Here is a 20,592-nt window from a genome sequence, read left to right as displayed (position 1 = left end):
TTGTCATGTGACGCAGCACAGCCGTCATTTTTACCCCCTTGGCGCCGTGCGCCACCTCCTCAGCGTTGTTTGAATCTGTCCCGGAGCCTGCGCTGTTAGGTTACCCCTTGGCCATGCACACATTTTGCGCTGCCCGTCTTCTGACATCATTTGCTGTCAGGCTGACTGCGCCTGTGCGGGTGCGCTGTCCGAGATTCAGCCTCGCGGTGTCGTCTAATGTAATCCCACCGCGGGCCTGGGATCCGTGTCCATGCGCAGTGCATATCCTCGCCTCTCACTCCCCTCCCTACGGCTTCTTAAGACTGTGCGGTGTCACGGCCGTGGCATGCTATTAGGGATCAGCTGACACCAAACAGTCTTTAGAAGCCGTAGGGAGGGGAGTGAGAGGCGAGGATATGCACTGCGCATGGCCACGGATCCCAGGCCCGCAGTGGGATTACATTAGACGACACCGCGAGGCTGAATCTCGGACAGCGCACCAGCACAGGCGCAGCCAGCCTGACAGCAAATGATGTCAGAAGACGGGCAGCGCAAAATGTGTGCATGGCCAAGGGGTAACCTAACAGCGCAGGCTCCGGGACAGATTCAAACAACGCTGAGGAGGTGGCGCACGGCGCCAAGGGGGTAAAAATGACGGCTGTGCTGCGTCACATGACAAAGGAAAGCTCCACCTACCGGACGGTTGAACGCTGTGAGGATACACATTTCATAAGTGTTAGGTTCAGCATCTGCAAGGAGCACCACGAAAAGAGGCACTTTTTCCCTTTGCATCATTATTACTGCTGCACAAGGTGGCTCCTTCAGTAACAAACGCCTGGGGGGGGGGACAGGTTTCCTTAAATTTAACTTGTTGTGCCTGCGTGGCGGTCGCAGTACACGTTGCCGTATACACAGCAGGGGAACAGCTGGCGGTGCTGAACCCCACTAACACATTGGCGAGGTGTTTGGCTCTGTGCGTACAGCACTTCTGGACGGCAACTGGCGGTGTTGGAGCCCAGGGACAGGTGGAGGAGGTTGGAGGAGGTAGGAGGGATTGCCACACACACAGCAGGGGAACAGCTGACGTTACTGAACCCCAATAACAGAGGAGCGACTGTTGACTGTGCGTACAGCACTTCTGGACGGCAACTGGCGGTGTTGGAGCCCAGGGACAGGTGGAGGTGGAGGAGGTTGGAGGAGGTAGGAGGGATTGCCACACACACAGCAGGGGAACAGCTGACGTTACTGAACCCCAATAACAGAGGAGCGACTGTTGACTGTGCGTACAGCACTTCTGGACGGCAACTGGCGGTGTTGGAGCCCAGGGACAGGTGGAGGTGGAGGAGGTTGGAGGAGGTAGGAGGGATTGCCACACACACAGCAGGGGAACAGCTGACGTTACTGAACCCCAATAACAGAGGAGCGACTGTTGACTGTGCGTACAGCACTTCTGGACGGCAACTGGCGGTGTTGGAGCCCAGGGACAGGTGGAGGAGGAGGAGGTTGGAGGAGGTAGGAGGGATTGCCACACACACAGCAGGGGAACAGCTGACGTTACTGAACCCCAATAACAGAGGAGGGACTGTTGACTGTGCGTACAGCACTTCTGGACGGCAACTGGCGGTGTTGGAGCCCAGGGACAGGTGGAGGAAGTTGGAGGAGGTAGGAGGGATTGCCACACACACAGCAGGGGAACAGCTGACGTTACTGAACCCCAATAACAGAGGAGGGACTGTTGACTGTGCGTACAGCACTTCTGGACGGCAACTGGCGGTGTTGGAGCCCAGGGACAGGTGGAGGAGGAGGAGGTTGGAGGAGGTAGGAGGGATTGCCACACACACAGCAGGGGAACAGCTGACGTTACTGAACCCCAATAACAGAGGAGGGACTGTTGACTGTGCGTACAGCACTTCTGGACGGCAACTGGCGGTGTTGGAGCCCAGGGACAGGTGGAGGAGGTTGGAGGAGGTAGGAGGGATTGCCACACACACAGCAGGGGAACAGCTGACGTTACTGAACCCCAATAACAGAGGAGCGACTGTTGACTGTGCGTACAGCACTTCTAGACGGCAACTGGCGGTGTTGGAGCCCAGGGACAGGTGGAGGAGGTTGGAGGAGGTAGGAGGGATTGCCACACACACAGCAGGGGAACAGCTGACGTTACTGAACCCCAATAACAGAGGAGCGACTGTTGACTGTGCGTACAGCACTTCTGGACGGCAACTGGCGGTGTTGGAGCCCAGGGACAGGTGGAGGAGGAGGAGGTTGGAGGAGGTAGGAGGGATTGCCACACACACAGCAGGGGAACAGCTGACGTTACTGAACCCCAATAACAGAGGAGCGACTGTTGACTGTGCGTACAGCACTTCTGGACGGCAACTGGCGGTGTTGGAGCCCAGGGGCAGGTGGAAAAGCAGAGGAACACAATGTAGGCCGAAGCCTGAGAAAGTCGAAAGGGAACCTTTAACCCCCCCCCAAGGCGTTTGTAGCTGAAAGAGCCAGCTTGTGCAGCACAAAAGATGCAAAAGGAAAAGGTGGCTCTTTTCATCATGCTCCTTGCAAACACAGAACTAAACACTTATAAAATGTGTCCCCTGAAGCCGTGAAACCGTCCCGGAGGTGGGACTTTCCTTCGTAATATGACGCAGCACAGCCGTCATTCCTACCCCCCCGCCGCCGTGCCCCGGCTCCTCAGCGTTGTTTGATTCCGTCCCGGAGCCTGCGCTGTTATGTTATCCCGTGGACAGGCACACTTAGCGCTGCCCGTCTTCTGACATCATTTGGTGTCAGGCTGGCTGCACCTGTGCGGCCGCGCTGGCCGAGAGCCCGCCTCGCAGTGTCTTCTGATTTAATCCCACTGAGGGCCTGGGATCCATGGACATGCGCAGTGCATATCTGAACCTCTCACTCCCCTCCCTATGGCTTCTTAAGACTGTGCGGTGTCACGGCCGTGGCATGCTATTAGGGACCAGCTGACACCGAACAGTCTGAAGAAGCCATAGGGAGATGAGTGAGAGGTGGAGGTTCAGATATGCACTGCGCATGTCCATGGATCCCAGGCCCCCAGTGGGATTAAATCAGAAGACACTGCGAGGCGGGCTCTCGGCCAGTGCGGCCGCACAGGCGCAGCCAGCCTGACACCAAATGATGCCAGAAGACGGGCAGCGCTAAGTGTGCCTGGCCACGGGATAACATAACAGCGCAGGCTCCGGGACGGAATCAAACAACGCTGATGAGCCGGGGCGCGGCGCCAGGGGGGTAGGAATGACGGCTGTGCTGCGTCATATTACGAAGGAAAGTCCCACCTCCGGGACGGTTTTACGGTATCAGTGGACACATTTTATAAGTGTTAAGTTTTGCGTGTGCAAGGAGCAAAACCAAAATAGCTACCTTTTTCCTTGTGCAGCATTACTGCTGTACAAGGTGGCTCTTTCAGTAACAAACGCCTTGGGGGGGGGGACAGATTCCCTTACATTTCAGTTGTTGTGTCAGCGTGGCGGTCGCATGACATATTGCCGGCTACACAGCTGGGGATCAGCTGACGTTACTGAAACCCAATAACACTGGGTCGTATGTTTTGACTGTGCAGACGGCACTTCTGAGCCTCAACTGGCGGTGTTGGAGCCCAGGAATTTAAGTTCAGGTGGTAGAAAGATGAACACAACAGGAGACCTGGATAACGTATACAGTGACCTAATTAGTTAATCAGGAGGAGGAGTGGCAAATTCCTGCGAGATCCAGGCCTTGTTCATTTTCAGGAAAGTAAGCCGGTCAACGTTATCGGAGGATAGTCGCATGCGACGGTCAGTTAGTACACCACCTGCAGCACTAAAGACACGTTCCGATAATACACTGGCCGCAGGGCAAGACAGCACCTCCAATGCATACTGGCTTAGCTCTGGCCATGTATCCAGCTTTGAGACCCAAAACTTGAAAGGGGAAGAGCCGTCTGGGAGTACAGCAAGAGGGCAAGACATGTAGTCTGTCACCATCTGACGGAACCGTTGCCTCCTGCTGACTGGAGCCGTCTGTGATGGTGTAGACTTTTGTGGGGGGCACAGAAAACTGTGCCACAGTTGGGCCATACTGGTCTTGCCTTGGGCAGAGGCACTGCTTCTGCTCCCTCTTTGTGCAGAGCCTCCACCACTGCCTGGACGCACTGAGCTGCTTTGGAATGCACTAGCAGCACTTCTCTCAGTTGGAATGGAGAAGATGATGGAATTGACCAGTGTGTCTTGGTACTCCCGCATTTTTCGCTCCCGGTTCAACGGTGTGATGAGGCTTTCTACGTTGTCCCGGTAGCGAGGATCGAGGAGGGTGAACACCCAATAATCAGACATGTTGAGAATGTGGGCGATGCGGCGGTCGTTTCTCAGGCACTGCAGCATGTAATCCACCATGTGCTGCAGACTGCCAACTGCCCAAGAAACGCTGTCCCCTGCTGGAGGCGTGATCTCTGCCCGCTCGTCATCACCCCACCCTCGCTGTACACACTGAGTACTGGACAATTGTGTAACTCCCTCCTCTGGACGGATGTCTTCCTCCTCCATTGACTCCTCCTCATCCTCCTCACAAACTGTCCCCTGCCTACGTGTTTGTGAGGAACCACGTGGCGCTGACTGTCCAGAAGATGATGGAAATGGTGAATCCTCATCCTCCACCTCTTCCACAACATCATCGCTTAGCGCTTGCAGTGATTTTTCAAGCAGGCAGATAAGGGGGACAGTCATGCTGACTAGTGCATCATCTGCACTCGCCATCCGCGTGGAATAATCAAAGGGACGCAAAACCTGGCAGACGTCATTCATAGTGGCCCACTCTGTGGTTGTGAAGTCTGTACGGCGCTGACTGCGACTTTTTTGCGCCTGAAGCAGCTGGTACTCCATTACAGCTTGCTGCTGCTCACACAACCGCTCCAACATATGTAACGTGGAATTCCACCTGGTAGGTAGGTCACATATGATGCGATGTCGGCGCTGCAGAGCCGCAATGCGCGCTTTTGCCGTGCTGGAACGCCGCAAGTGAGCACACTCTAGGCAGACCTTGTGCAGCAGTGCATCAAGATCCGGATAGTCCCTCAAAAAGCTCTGCACGACCAAATTGAGCACATGTGCCAGACATGGGATGTGAGTGAGGTTGCCGAGGCCCAGAGCTGCCACCAGATTTCGGCCATTATCACACACTACCATGCCTGGCTGGAGATTCGCTGGCACAAACCACACATCGCTCTCCTGCTTGATGGCATTCCATAGCTCCTGCGCTGTGTGGCTACGATTCCCCAAAAAAATTAATTTCAAGACGGCCTGTTGACGTTTGGCCACGGCTGTGCTCATGTCGGTCGTAACAGGTACACGTTCATCACGGGTCCATGTGGAGGTGGACTGTGACGGCTCCTGCAGCGATGATTCTGAGGAACTGGTGTAAGAGGAGGAGTCAATGCGTACAGAATGGATTCCTGCAATCCTTGGAGTGGGCAGGACACGTCCTGCGCCACTCGCACGGTCTGTACCTGGCTCAACAACATTAACCCAATGGGCAGTGAGGGAAAGGTATCGCCCCTGTCCATGTTGACTGGTCCACGCATCGGTGGTGAGGTGGACCTTGCTACTGACGGCGTTCAGTAGCGCGTGTTTTATGTGTCCCTCCACATGCTTGTGCAGGGCAGGGACGGCTTGCCTGCTGAAGTAAAAGCGGCTGGGCACATTGTACTGTGGGACTGCCAATGACATCAAGTCACGGAAGCTGTCAGTCTCCACCAGCCTGAATGACAGCATTTCCAGTGACAGAAGTTTGGCAATGCCTGCAGTCAGAGCCTGTGCTCGTGGGTGGTTTGACGAGAAAGGCCGCCTTTTCTCCCATGCCTGTACTACCGATGGCTGTAGACTGGGCTGGGAGTGTGTGGATGACTGGGAAAGTGGCGCTGCGGGTGGAATTACAGCGGGTCTCTGGACAACAGGGCCAGAGGTTCTTCCACGGCGATCCTGGGAGGAAGCCGAACCAGCTGCGTGTGAGCTAGAGGAAGAGGCAACACGAGCTGAAGAGGTGGTAGCTGCCGCTGTTGGTTGGCCTACCTCTTCAGTGTGTTTTTCTAACTCCGCCGGGTGCCTGTTGCGCACATGTTTCCACATGTTGGAGGTATTGAGGTTGCTGACATTTCGACCTCTTTTGACTTTTTGATGACACACGTTGCATCTGACATAGCAAATGTCATCTGCAACTGTGTCAAAAAAGGACCAGGCACTGCAAGTCTTGGGAGCGCCCTTTTTGGCTTTTGGAAGAGACATGCTCCTAACGGGTGCCAAAGCGGAGGCTGCAGGATCCGCAGTCTTCCCCCTCCCTCTCCCTCTTTGGGCCGTACGGGGAATCTCTTCCTCAGAGCTGCTCCCACCACCTTCCTGTCCCTCACGCCAAGATGGGTCGAGGACCTCATCATCTACACTACCCTCTGCCCCCAACTGCTCCTCCTGGGTAGTCTCAGCAGCAGAGCACGCACCAGTAAGTGGCACCTGAGTGTCATCATCAGCTGATGCGGCCTGCGATGTGGTGACCGGAGCCACTGGCCCACCCGCCTCTTCAGAGGAAGACAGAAAAAGCTGTTGGGCATCACTGCACCCTGCCTCTTCTTCCATTTCTCCAATGCTGCTTGGCTGGCCCCCTGTTTCCAAGCCAAGAGATTCAGAGAACAGAAGTAGAGACGGCTCCTGTCCTGGGCTCTTTGTCTGCCTGGGCAATTTGGCAGGTGGTGAAGAGACAGATGGCTGCTCTCCAGTGCTCTGTGTCTGAGAGGATGTGGCACTAATGGAAGTTGATGCATTAGCTGCCATCCATCCGACAACAGCTTCAATTTGTTCTTCACGCAGCAGCGGTGTACGGCGCTCTGACACAAAGCTACGCATGAATGACTGTTGCCTGGTGAAAGTGGGTGCTGATGAGTCACCGGTGCCCGCAGCAGGCACAGAATCCCCACGTCCCCTCCCTGCTCCGCGACGGCTCCCACGCCCACGTGCCTTACTCACTGCCTTCTTCATCTTGGTTGACTGATAAAGATAAGCAGAAAAGTACTAACGGATTTGTGTGCTTATTCCTGAGCAACTCCTCCTAACAGGTATAAGAAACACTAATTTTCTAAAGTGTGGACTAGACTTTAATATGAGCTAATGTGGCCTACACAAATGTAAAGTGGTGTAACTGGTGTGTTTGGTGAACTTTATTATTTATTTATTTTTTGGGGGATGAACTGACAACAGATAGAGCTGCAGTCACACGGAGACCGTGCAGACAGACGTAAACGGCGCTACAAGGCCCAAAAACCCTCCTCTACGTTATCCTATGTAGTGTTTTTCCACAAATTAGCTGGAGACGGGTGGAAAGACAATAATAGGAATTTTTTGAATAAATTAGCAGCAGACTACACTACTTGAAAAAAAATGAAAATTGATTTGGCGGTATGACGCAGTGAACAACCCTGAGCTGGAGACAACCAGGCTACGGCTGCTCACAGACTACAGGGCGAGCTGCAGTCACACGGAGACCGTGCAGACAGCCGTAAACGGCGCTGCAAGGCCCAAAAACCCTCCTCTACGTTATCCTATGTAGTGTTTTTCCACAAATTAGCTGGAGACGGGTGGAAAGACACTAATAGGAATTTTTTGAAAAAATGTGCAGCAGCCTGCACTACTTAAAACAAAATGAAAATTGATTTGGCGGTATGACGCAGTGAGCAACCCTGAGCTGGAGACAACCAGGCTATAGCTGCTCACAGACTACAGGGCGAGCTGCAGTCACACGGAGACCGTGCAGACAGCCGTAAACGGCGCTGCAAGGCCCAAAAACCCTCCTCTACTTTATCCTATGTAGTGTTTTTCCACAAATTAGCTGGAGACGGGTGGAAAGACACTAATAGGATTTTTTTTAATAAATTAGCAGCAGACTACACTACTTGAAAAAAAAAAAAAAAAAAAGAACAGTATGAGGCAATGAACCACCCTCCCTGAACTGAATACAACCAGCTATGGATGGCCTATGTGGCTGCACTCAGACTAGAGAGTGGGCTGCACTCACACACACACACACACAGACCTTGCAGATCGCTGTGAAAACAGCGCTACAAGGCAAAAGCAAGGTGAATAGTAGGTGAACACAGCGGTTGCTAAATTAGCCTTTGGAAAGCACAAAGAAGCAAATCGCTATCTCTAAACTGTCCCTCAGTCAGCAAACAGCGTCCTGTCACTAACTGAATTCACAGCAGAGTGATCGCAAAATGGCGCCAGCAACTTTTAAACTGCATCATGACATCATTTCAGCAGCCAATCACAGCCTTGCCAGTACTTTCATGCCCTCCATGCTAAACAGGATGTGCCCACACTTGGAATCATTCTCATTGGCTGAATTTCTGAATTTTGAATCTTGGAACTTCCGATTCCGGTATCCGATACGCGGCAAGTATCGGAATCCCGGTATCGGAATTCCGATACCGCAAGTATCGGCCGATACCCGATACTTGCGGTATCGGAATGCTCAACACTACTCAACACTACAATTCTTCACTGCTGGTTCTTCAGGCTGAACACTGAAATGCTCCACTTCTGGGTGTTCAGCCTCCACACTGCATTTTGCCACTGCTGGTTCTTCGGGCTCAACACTGCAATTCTCCACTGCCGGGTCTTCATCTTCAATGCTGCAATTCTCCACTGCTGGTTCTTTAGGCTCAACACTGAAATGCTCCACTGCCGGGTGTTCAGCCTCAACACTGCAATTCTCCACTGCTGGTTCTTCTGACTCAACACTGAAATTCTCCACTGCAGGTTTTCCAGCTTCAACACTGACATTCTCCACTGCCAGGTCTTCATCCTCAACACTGCAATTCTCCAATGCATGTTCTTCGTGCACAACACTGAAATGCTACGCTGCCGGGTGTTTAGCCTCAACACTACAAATCTTTACTGCAGCTTCTTCTGCCTCAATACTGCAATTCTGCACTGCTGGTTCTTCGGGCCCAACACTGCAATGCTCCACTGCCGGGTGTTCAGCCTCAACAATGCAATTCTCCACTGCAGTTTCTTTAACCTCAACACTGCAATTCTTCGCTGCAGGTTCTTCAGGCTCACCACTACAATTCACCAATGCAGATTCTTCAGCCTCAACACTGCAATTCTTCACTGCAGTTTCTTCTGACTCAACATTAAAATTCTCCACTGCAGGTTTTCCAGCCTCAACACTGACATGCTCCACTGCCGGGTCTTCATCCTCAACACTGCAATTCTCCAGTGCATGTTCTTCATGCTCAACACTGAAATGCTACACTGCCAGGTGTTTAGCCTCAACACTGCAATTCTCCACTACAGTATCTTCTGCCTCAATGCTGAAATTCTTCACTGCAGGTTTTCCAGCCTCATCACTGCAATTCTCCAATGCATGTTTTTCATACATCTGTGACCAAATCTCCTGGTATTTACCTGCATGCAGCCTATGATCCTCACAAGATGTCCTTCTCTGCTCCCCTCTTATCTTCTCTTCCTACAATCACATACAAGATTTCTCACCTGCATCTCCCCTATTTTGGAACTATCTATCCGATCATATCATACACTCTTGCCTATTGCAGAGACCTTTAAAAGGAACCTGAAGACCTACTTCTTCCAAAAAGTGTACAACCAGCAGTAACCCTCATTCCGCCATACTACTGCAAAACCTGCTGTACCCTCACCTTCTGTATCCTAATCCTTCCGTTCTAGACTGTGAGCAATCGTGGGCAGGGTCCTCTCTCCTCTTGTACCAGTCAGTGACTTGTTTTGCTCAAGATTATTATACTTGTTTTTTATTATGCATACCTATTTTCATGTGTAAAGCGCCATGGAATAAATAGCAATATAATAATAATAAATAGTAATATTAAATAACATAGATCAGAAGACAAGGTGCTGGAGCTACTGTGATTCATGTTGAACTTGTTACATAATTTTTTTTACATTCAAGGATACATTTTTTTCTGCAAAAACAGGGAACAGCTATGGGAGCAGCATGGGTGCTTTCTTATGCTAATCTCTTCCTGTGAGACAGAAAGGGGCATATTTCATGAGGACACACACACCGCTCCTTGGATATTAATGATATTTTGCTCATTTGGCAGGGTTCGGTCAATGGCCTTCAACTTTTTATGTCGGAACTGAATCGAAATGACTCCAACATCAGCCTCACATATACAGTGGGGAAAATGTGCATTTAATATACTGCCGATTTTGCAACTTTTCCCACCTACAAAGAATGGAGAGGTCTCTATTTCTTATTGTAGGTACACTTCAACTGTGAGAGACAGAATCTTAAGATAAATGCCAGAAAAATCACATACAGTATGTATGATTTTTAAATGATTAATTTGCATTTTATTACTTGAAATAGTTATTTGATTACCTACTAGCCAGCAAAAATTCTTGCTCATTCTTGGGCATTAATGTGATTAAAGGGAATCTGTCACCTAATTTTTGCCCTATAAACTGCAGCCACCGCCATCAGGGGCTTATCTACAGCATTCTGTAATTCTGTAGATAAGCCCCTGATGTAACCTGAAAGATGAGAAAAACAATTTAGATTATACTCATCCGGGGGCGGTCCCGATGCGGTTTGGTCCGATGGGCATCGTGGTCCGGTGCCTCCCATCTTCATACAATGTCGTCCTCTTCTTTGGTTCCTGTCCCGGGCTCATGCGCAGGTGTACTTTGTGTGCCCTGTTGAGGGCAGAGCAAAGTACTGCACTGCAGAGGCGCCGGGCCTCTCTAACCTCTCCTAGCGCCTACGCACTGCAGTACTTTGCTCTGCCCTCCCCTCAGCAGGGTGTCAGGACTCTGAACATTTTTTATTACCTTTTGTGCATTACTGCCCTTTTCCATGATGGCGTCTTTGTTCTCATGTGCACTGTGTCTTCCAGCTATAAAACTCCACCCCAGCCTTCAGTCTGTGCTAGAGTATTCTGCCTTGCATCCAGCTCCTGACCTCTGGTTACTCCCTGGCTATATACCTGCTCCTGTGAATCTGTGGGGTTATCCTGCTACTCTGCTCTGAGTTCCTGCTGCATACACCAGTTCCAGTAATCCTCCTTCATCTGCTGCTCGTGTTTATTTCCATCTGCATTTGCTGGACATGTAAGTTGTTGCTGCTCTGCAAGAACCTGAGACTATTACCCAGGCCTCCCTGGTTGAGCTAAGATATTATTTGAACTGCCTTATAAGCATATCTATCTGTGCTTTGGACTAAGCAAGGACTTATTTGTGTCAAGTATCCTCAAGAATAACTGTGCTTCATAGACTTTCTGCATGATTGCATTTTCCTCTGAAGTTTCCTATAGACTGCTAAGCTGCATTTAATATTTACTCCAAGTGTTGTGGACTTGAGTTTCTCTCTGCACCTGTTTGAATCACCGTGTGATAATATAGACTTTACCACTTATAAAACTGTGTCCTGTAGTTGTCTTGTTCCACTGTTGTGAAATTGGATTCTGGGCTCCCCCGGTGGCCACTTGTGGAATTTAGCTTGTGTGCATCATCCCCTCTGTTCACCTGCTCCTATCAGGATGTGGGAGTCGCTATATAACCTTGCTCCTCTGTCAGTTTCATGCCGGTCAACAATGTAATCAGTAGCCTTTCTGTGCATGTTCCTGCTACTAGACAACTCCCAGCTAAGTTGGACTTTTGTCCTTGTGTGTTTTTGCATTTTGTTCCTGTTCACAGCTGCTGTTTCGTTACTGTGTCTGGAAAGCTCTTGTGAGCGGAAATTGCCACTCTGGTGTTATGAGTTAATGCTAGAGTCTTAAAGTAATTTCTGGATGGTGTTTTGATAGGGATTTCTGCTGACCATGAAAGTGCCCTTTCTGTCTTCATACTATCTAGTAAGCGGACCTCGATTTTGCTAAACCTATTTTCATACTACGTTTGTCATTTCATCTAAAATCACCGCCAATATATGTGGGGGCCTCTGTCTGCCTTTTGGGAAAATTTCTCTAGAGGTGAGCCAGGACTGTCTTTTCCTCTGCTAGTATTAGGTAGTTCTCCGGCTGGCGCTGGGCATCTAGGGATAAAAAAACGTAGGCATGCTACCCGGCCACTTCTAGTTGTGTGGCAGGTTTAGTTCATGGTCAGTATAGTTTCCATCTTCCAAGAGCTAGTTCTCATATATGCTGGGCTATGTTCTCTCGCCATTGAGAATCATGACAGTTTGACCGGCCCAAAAAAGGGTTAAATTACTGGCTGAGAAAGGAGAGAAAAAAGAAGTCTGCTACAATTTTTTTTTTTTTTTTTTTTCCCTCTAGTTCTGAGTGTGCTCTTAATTGAATCACTTGCTAGTCTGCCTATACTGCAGCCTTCCTCTCTTCCTCTCCTTCTAATCCTTGAATGGCTCTGTGTTCACCTGTTTCAAATGGATCTTCAGAGTGTAGCTACAGGTTTGAATAATCTCGCCACAAAGGTACAAAATTTTCAAGATTTTGTTGTTCATGCACCTATGTCTGAGCCTAGAATTCCTTTGCCTGAATTCTTCTCGGGGAATAGATCTCACTTTCAAAATTTTAAAAATAATTGCAAATTGTTTTTGTCCCTGAAGTCTCGCTCTGCCGGAGACCCTGCACAGCAGGTCAGGATTGTAATTTCCTTGCTCCGGGGCGACCCTCAAGACTGGGCTTTTGCATTGGCACCAGGGGATCCTGCGTTGCTCAATGTGGATGCGTTTTTTCTGGCCTTGGGGTTGCTTTATGAGGAACCTCATTTAGAGCTTCAGGCGGAAAAGGCCTTGATGTCCTTGTCTCAGGGGCAAGATGAAGCTGAAATATACTGCCAAAAATTCCGCAAATGGTCTGTGCTTACTCAGTGGAATGAGTGCGCCCTGGCGGCGATTTTCAGAGAAGGTCTCTCTGATGCCATTAAGGATGTTATGGTGGGGTTCCCTGTGCCTGCGAGTCTGAATGAGTCCATGACGATGGCTATTCAGATCGATAGGCGTCTGCGGGAGCGCAAACCTGTGCACCATTTGGCGGTGTCTACTGAGAAAACGCCAGAAAATATGCAATGTGATAGAATTCTGTCCAGAAGCGAGCGGCAGAATTTTAGACGAAAAAATGGGTTGTGCTTCTATTGTGGTGATTCAACTCATGTTATATCAGCATGCTTTAAGCGTACTAAGAAGCCTGACAAGTCTGTTTCAATTAGCACTTTACAGTCTAAGTTTATTCTATCTGTGACCCTGATTTGTTCTTTGTCATCTATTACCACGGACGCCTATGTCGACTCTGGCGCTGCTTTGAGTCTTATGGATTGGTCCTTTGCCAAACGCTGTGGGTATGATTTGGAGCCATTGGAGGCTCCGATACCTCTGAAAGGGATTGACTCCACCCCATTGGCTAGTAATAAACCACAATACTGGACACAAGTGACTATGCGTGTTATTCCGGATCACCAGGAGGTTATTCGCTTTCTGGTGCTGTATAATCTACATGATGTTTTGGTGCTGGGATTGCCATGGCTGCAATCTCATAACCCAGTCCTCGACTGGAGAGCTATGTCTGTGTTAAGCTGGGGATGTAAAGGAACTCATGGGGACGTACCTTTGGTTTCCATTTCATCATCTATTCCCTCTGAGATTCCTGAATTCTTGTCTGACTTTCGTGACGTTTTTGAAGAACCCAAGGTTGGTTCACTACCTCCGCACCGGGAGTGCGATTGTGCCATAGACTTGATCCCGGGTAGTAAATACCCTAAGGGTCGTTTATTTAATCTGTCTGTGCCTGAACACGCTGCTATGCGAGAATATATAAAGGAGTCCTTGGAAAAGGGACATATTCGTCCTTCGTCATCTCCCTTAGGAGCCGGTTTTTTCTTTGTGTCAAAGAAAGACGGCTCTTTGAGGCCGTGTATTGATTATCGACTTTTGAATAAAATCACGGTTAAATATCAATATCCGTTACCACTGCTTACTGATTTGTTTGCTCGTATAAAGGGGGCCAAGTGGTTCTCTAAGATTGATCTCCGTGGGGCGTATAATTTGGTGCGAATCAAGCAGGGGGATGAGTGGAAAACCGCATTTAATACGCCCGAGGGCCATTTTGAGTATTTGGTGATGCCTTTTGGTCTTTCAAATGCCCCTTCAGTCTTCCAGTCCTTTATGCATGACATTTTCCGCGATTATTTGGATAAATTTATGATTGTGTATCTGGATGATATTCTGATTTTTTCGGATGACTGGGACTCTCATGTCCAGCAGGTCAGGAGGGTTTTTCAGGTTTTGCGGTCTAATTCCTTGTGTGTGAAGGGTTCTAAGTGTGTTTTTGGGGTTCAGAAGATTTCCTTCTTGGGATACATTTTTTCCCCCTCTTCCATCGAGATGGATCCTGTCAAGGTTCAGGCTATTGGTAATTGGGCGCAACCCTCTTCTCTTAAGAGTCTTCAGAAATTTTTGGGCTTTGCTAACTTTTATCGTCGATTTATTGCTGGTTTTTCTGATGTTGCAAAACCATTGACTGATTTGACTAAGAAGGGTGCTGATGTTGCTGATTGGTCCCCTGATGCTGTGGAGGCCTTTCGGGAGCTCAAGCGCCGCTTTTCTTCCGCCCCAGTGTTGCGTCAGCCTGATGTTGCTCTTCCTTTTCAGGTTGAGGTCGACGCTTCTGAAATCGGAGCTGGGGCGGTGTTGTCGCAGAGAAGTTCCGACTGCTCCGTGATGAGACCTTGTGCTTTTTTTTCCCGTAAATTTTCGCCCGCCGAGCGGAATTATGATATTGGGAATCGGGAGCTTTTGGCCATGAAGTGGGCTTTTGAGGAGTGGCGTCACTGGCTTGAGGGGGCCAGACATCAGGTGGTGGTATTGACTGACCACAAAAATTTAATTTACCTTGAGTCTGCCAGGCGCCTGAATCCTAGACAAGCGCGCTGGTCGTTGTTTTTCTCTCGGTTTAATTTTGTGGTGTCTTACCTACCGGGTTCTAAGAATGTTAAGGCGGATGCCCTTTCTAGGAGTTTTGAGCCTGACTCCCCTGGTAATTCTGAGCCCACAGGTATCCTTAAAGATGGAGTGATATTGTCTGCCGTTTCTCCAGACCTGCGGCGGGCCTTGCAGGAGTTTCAGGCGGATAGACCTGATCGTTGCCCACCTGGTAGACTGTTTGTTCCTGATGATTGGACCAGTAGAGTCATCTCTGAGGTTCATTCTTCTGCGTTGGCAGGTCATCCTGGAATCTTTGGTACCAGGGATTTGGTGGCAAGGTCCTTCTGGTGGCCTTCCCTGTCACGAGATGTGCGAGGCTTTGTGCAGTCTTGTGACGTTTGTGCTCGGGCCAAGCCTTGTTGTTCTCGGGCTAGTGGATTGTTGTTACCCTTGCCTATCCCGAAGAGGCCTTGGACGCACATCTCGATGGATTTTATTTCGGATCTGCCTGTTTCTCAGAAGATGTCTGTCATCTGGGTGGTGTGTGACCGTTTCTCTAAGATGGTCCATCTGGTTCCCTTGCCTAAGTTGCCTTCTTCTTCCGAGTTGGTTCCTCTGTTTTTTCAAAATGTTGTTCGTTTGCATGGTATTCCGGAGAATATCGTTTCTGACAGAGGGACCCAATTCGTGTCTAGATTTTGGCGGGCATTCTGTGCTAGGATGGGCATAGATTTGTCTTTTTCGTCTGCTTTCCATCCTCAGACTAATGGCCAGACCGAGCGGACTAATCAGACCTTGGAGACATATTTGAGGTGTTTTGTGTCTGCGGATCAGGATGATTGGGTTGCTTTTTTGCCTTTGGCGGAGTTCGCCCTCAATAATCGGGCCAGCTCTGCCACCTTGGTGTCCCCGTTTTTCTGTAATTCGGGGTTTCATCCTCGATTTTCCTCCGGTCAAGTGGAATCTTCGGATTGTCCTGGAGTGGATGCTGTGGTGGAGAGGTTGCATCAGATTTGGGGGCAGGTGGTGGACAATTTGAAGTTGTCCCAGGAGAAGACTCAGCTTTTTGCCAACCGCCGTCGTCGTGTTGGTCCTCGGCTTTGTGTTGGGGACTTGGTGTGGTTGTCTTCTCGTTTTGTCCCTATGAGGGTTTCTTCTCCTAAGTTTAAGCCTCGGTTCATCGGCCCGTACAAGATATTGGAGATTCTTAACCCTGTGTCCTTCCGTTTGGACCTCCCTGCATCCTTTTCGATTCATAATGTTTTTCATCGGTCATTGTTGCGCAGGTATGAGGTACCAGCTGTGCCTTCCGTTGAGCCTCCTGCTCCGGTGTTGGTTGAGGGTGAGTTGGAGTACGTTGTGGAAAAGATCTTGGACTCTCGTGTTTCCAGACGGAAACTCCAGTATCTGGTCAAATGGAAGGGATACGGTCAGGAGGATAATTCTTGGGTCACTGCCTCTGATGTTCATGCCTCCGATCTTGTCCGTGCCTTTCATAGGGCTCATCCTGATCGCCCTGGTGGTTCTGGTGAGGGTTCGGTGCCCCCTCCTTGAGGGGGGGGTACTGTTGTGAAATTGGATTCTGGGCTCCCCCGGTGGCCACTTGTGGAATTTAGCTTGTGTGCATCATCCCCTCTGTTCACCTGCTCCTATCAGGATGTGGGAGTCGCTATATAACCTTGCTCCTCTGTCAGTTTCATGCCGGTCAACAATGTAATCAGTAGCCTTTCTGTGCATGTTCCTGCTACTAGACAACTCCCAGCTAAGTTGGACTTTTGTCCTTGTGTGTTTTTGCATTTTGTTCCTGTTCACAGCTGCTGTTTCGTTACTGTGTCTGGAAAGCTCTTGTGAGCGGAAATTGCCACTCTGGTGTTATGAGTTAATGCTAGAGTCTTAAAGCAATTTCTGGATGGTGTTTTGATAGGGATTTCTGCTGACCATGAAAGTGCCCTTTCTGTCTTCATACTATCTAGTAAGCGGACCTCGATTTTGCTAAACCTATTTTCATACTACATTTGTCATTTCATCTAAAATCACCGCCAATATATGTGGGGGCCTCTGTCTGCCTTTTGGGAAAATTTCTCTAGAGGTGAGCCAGGACTGTCTTTTCCTCTGCTAGTATTAGGTAGTTCTCCGGCTGGCGCTGGGCATCTAGGGATAAAAAAACGTAGGCATGCTACCCGGCCACTTCTAGTTGTGCGGCAGGTTTAGTTCATGGTCAGTATAGTTTCCATCTTCCAAGAGCTAGTTCTCATATATGCTGGGCTATGTTCTCTCGCCATTGAGAATCATGACATTCCACGCAAAGAGTCTCCTGAGTTATCCCCTATAATTATTACACAGGGCAGACAAAGTATGCCTGCGCAGGAGCTGCGACAGGAAGCAAAGAAGAGGATGACATCATATGAAGATGGGAGGCTCTGGACCCGGACCTGCGACCCCCATCGGACCGGACCGCATCGGGACCGCTCCTGGGTGAGTATAATCTAACTTGTCTTTCTTATCTTCCAAGTTACATTGGGGGCTTATCTACAGCATTACAGAATGCTTTAGATATACCCAGTGGCACTGGGTCACTAGTGTTTATTGATGTGACACAGGACAGAAGCAGCCGAATGAATTCTGAGGTACTCAGAGCCATACTGTGCGCTCAGATCCAGCCAAATGCAGCCAAACTGATTGGTCGTCATTTCATACTACAGATGAACAATGACCCAAAACATGAAGCCAAAGCAACCCAGGAGTTTATTAAAGCAAAGAAGAGGAATATTCTTGAATGGCCAAGTCAGTCACCTGATCTGAACCCAATTGAGCATGCATTTCACTTGTTAAAGACTAAACTTCAGACAGAAAGGCCGACAAAGAAACAGCAACTGAAAACCACCTCAGTGAAGGCCTGGCAGAGCATCAAAAAGGAGGAAACACAGCGTCTGGTGATGTCCATGAGTTCAAGACTTCAGGCAGTCATTGCCAACAAAGGGTTTTCAATCCAGTTCTAAAAATGAACACTTTATTTAAAATTATTGAATCTGTCCAATTACTTTTGGTCCCTTTAAAAACAGGGTGGCACATGTTAAGGAGCTGAAACTCCTAAACCTTTCATCCAATTTTAATGTGGATACCCTCAAATGAAAGCTGAAAGTCTGAACTTCAACTGCATCTGAATTGTTTTGCTTAAAATTCATTGTGGTAATGTCTATAACCAAAATTAGAACAATGTTGTCTCTGTCCAAATATATATGGACCTAACTGTATCAAGTTGCTGTAACAAATGGTATAGAGGTTCTATGACTGCTGTTATAGTGGCTCTATGACTTTGTAGATAAAGTGAAATGACCAAACTGGCTGTCAAGAGTGCCAGAAACTCCTACAACTCAATCTGCATACAGTATGCTGAAAACACTTGTGCCTTTGGCACACTTGTCTGTTTTTGTCACATATGCTATATATTTAGATTTTAATGTATATGGCAAAAATCCATTTTACTGTCTTCCATATGTTAAACTCTTTTTTGTTTGTTTTAAATGTTCCCAGACTTTTATCTCTAATAATACATGTCCTAATGTTCTTTGTTACATTGTAGTATAGTTACATTTTATGAACTTTTAAGATATATATTTTTTAAAAGCATTCATGTTACTCATACGAACGGCAATGTTTTAAGCAGTCTGTATAGTATAGGGGGAAGGGACTGATACTTACCTGTTTCAGCTAGATTATTTACAGATGACTAAAGCTGTATGCAAAATTAATACTGGCATTTCAAAAGTAAGTTGAGGAAGGTTAACTGTGATATAACACAAAGTTATACTTCATGACCTGCAATAAATGAGTAGGAATGTCTGAGGCTGTCTGTTCACAGCAGCAACTTGAACTGTTTTCATGAACTCATCAATCAATGTGCCCTTCGATGACATATCTACCACATGTTAAAAATGATAACACTGTGATATCATGTAGCCATCACTTGATAAACTATGTGTTTCCAGAAAAGAAAATATTCATATGATTTTAGAGAAAAGTAGAAGTTATGATATATAGTAAACCTGAAATATTTTTAGTTATGGCACAATGTTTAATTTGCACAACAGCTGATCATACTTTCCTGCTCACTACTCAAAACTGGGAACACATTGCTTATCTGTTTTGTATATGTCCCCATGCTTATCAGTTGGGTAATAAGTATCTTTGATACTGGAGATGCCTTCTTTCCGTAAGTTATCATCTAGACTTTTGAGGGGTTTTTCAGCTTTGTAAGATGTATATTGTTTCGATGTCTGAGAAGGTGTACACTGTAAGGAAGAAACAGTATCCTAGATGTTTCTGCAGTCAAAGCTGCAAAAAATGTACTAATGTAACTAAAATATAATTAGTCCACTATAGTTTGTCAAAAGGCATGTAGAAAATGTACTATGTCATTTTTAGCACCAAAAACTTAACATGTCTATGGCCAAGTTTAGAGATGGCATGTCACGGAGTGACTGACCCAGTATAAAATGACCCAACCGTAGGTCTGTCACGAACAGCACAACACACAAGGGAACACCGGGGACACAATTATAATGGTGGGCCCTGTCGGTAGGGACTGGGGGAATGGGCACCTCCTGCACTGGCCTGCAGATGTGCCCTGATCTTGCTACCGTCCCTATACGGGTTCTTTCAACCCGTCGCTGACCAGGATACCTAGTCCCTCACTTGCCCTGCACTTATCCCTAAGTAGGGAACTGGCAGGTGAGAGCACTGGTCCCACCGCTGCACTAATACAACACGGGGTAAGGAAATACAGAACAAGGTAAAGGAAAACAACACTTAGCTTAATGCTGCAAGGCACAGCACAGCAGGAAGAAACACCAGATTCACTGGACACATCAATAGAACAACAGTTCCCAGCAAGCTCCTACTCTCAGCTTGGTCGCTGAAGAATGAACTAACACCGACAGCTGATGAACCAGGTGACCTCTTAAAGGATGGAGGGAGTGGTCACCACAAACATCAGCTGACCCAGCAGCAATGCAATAACACCAGCGGCCGCTGGGGGGAAAACTGCATTAACCCCCAATGACCAGAAAGGAAAAAAGGTCGTAAACTGAGGCAAACCAGATCTGCCACAAATCCAAAATTGGATCGTGACATGGCAGATTAATATGCTCATTTTCATCAGGTTGTAAAGTTTTCCTAAGGACTATCAAACCATGGCCGGACAAACCATTGGTGCTACCTGTAGAGACTCACAGGAGCCCATTAGGTGTGGGGGACCATGTCCACCACCAAAGCAGATAGAATTTCTCTCTGAGGAGGCATTGTGAAATGTATGCTGCATGGTTATGTGGAAAACGAGCAATGCATTTCGATATATGGGTTTTCAGTCCTTTAACAATTCTTAAATTGATGGGACTCTTTATTTATGAATTTCCTATACTTTTAGGTTATTTATTCTTGGTATTTCATTATTCCCTTTGAATGGAACTCTATATTATTTATTCAATTTTTTACAAAGTACACTTTAATCAATGTATGTTGGACTAAAAACACGGAGGAAGCCCTGTAACGCCCTTGCCCTGAATGGATGGCTGAACTGTCACTAAAAACACTGACAGCACATCACACCTCAGTCTCCGATTGGACAGCTGAATTGTCCATCACCATACTGACAGCTCAGCATGCTGCTTCTGACCATGCAGGAACATGGTGTGAACATACTACAGGTCT

The sequence above is a fragment of the Ranitomeya variabilis genome, chromosome 1 (genome assembly GCF_051348905.1).
Source record: "Ranitomeya variabilis isolate aRanVar5 chromosome 1, aRanVar5.hap1, whole genome shotgun sequence".
Lineage (NCBI taxonomy): Eukaryota > Metazoa > Chordata > Amphibia > Anura > Dendrobatidae > Ranitomeya > Ranitomeya variabilis.
Note: the sequence above shows the minus strand (reverse complement) of the source record.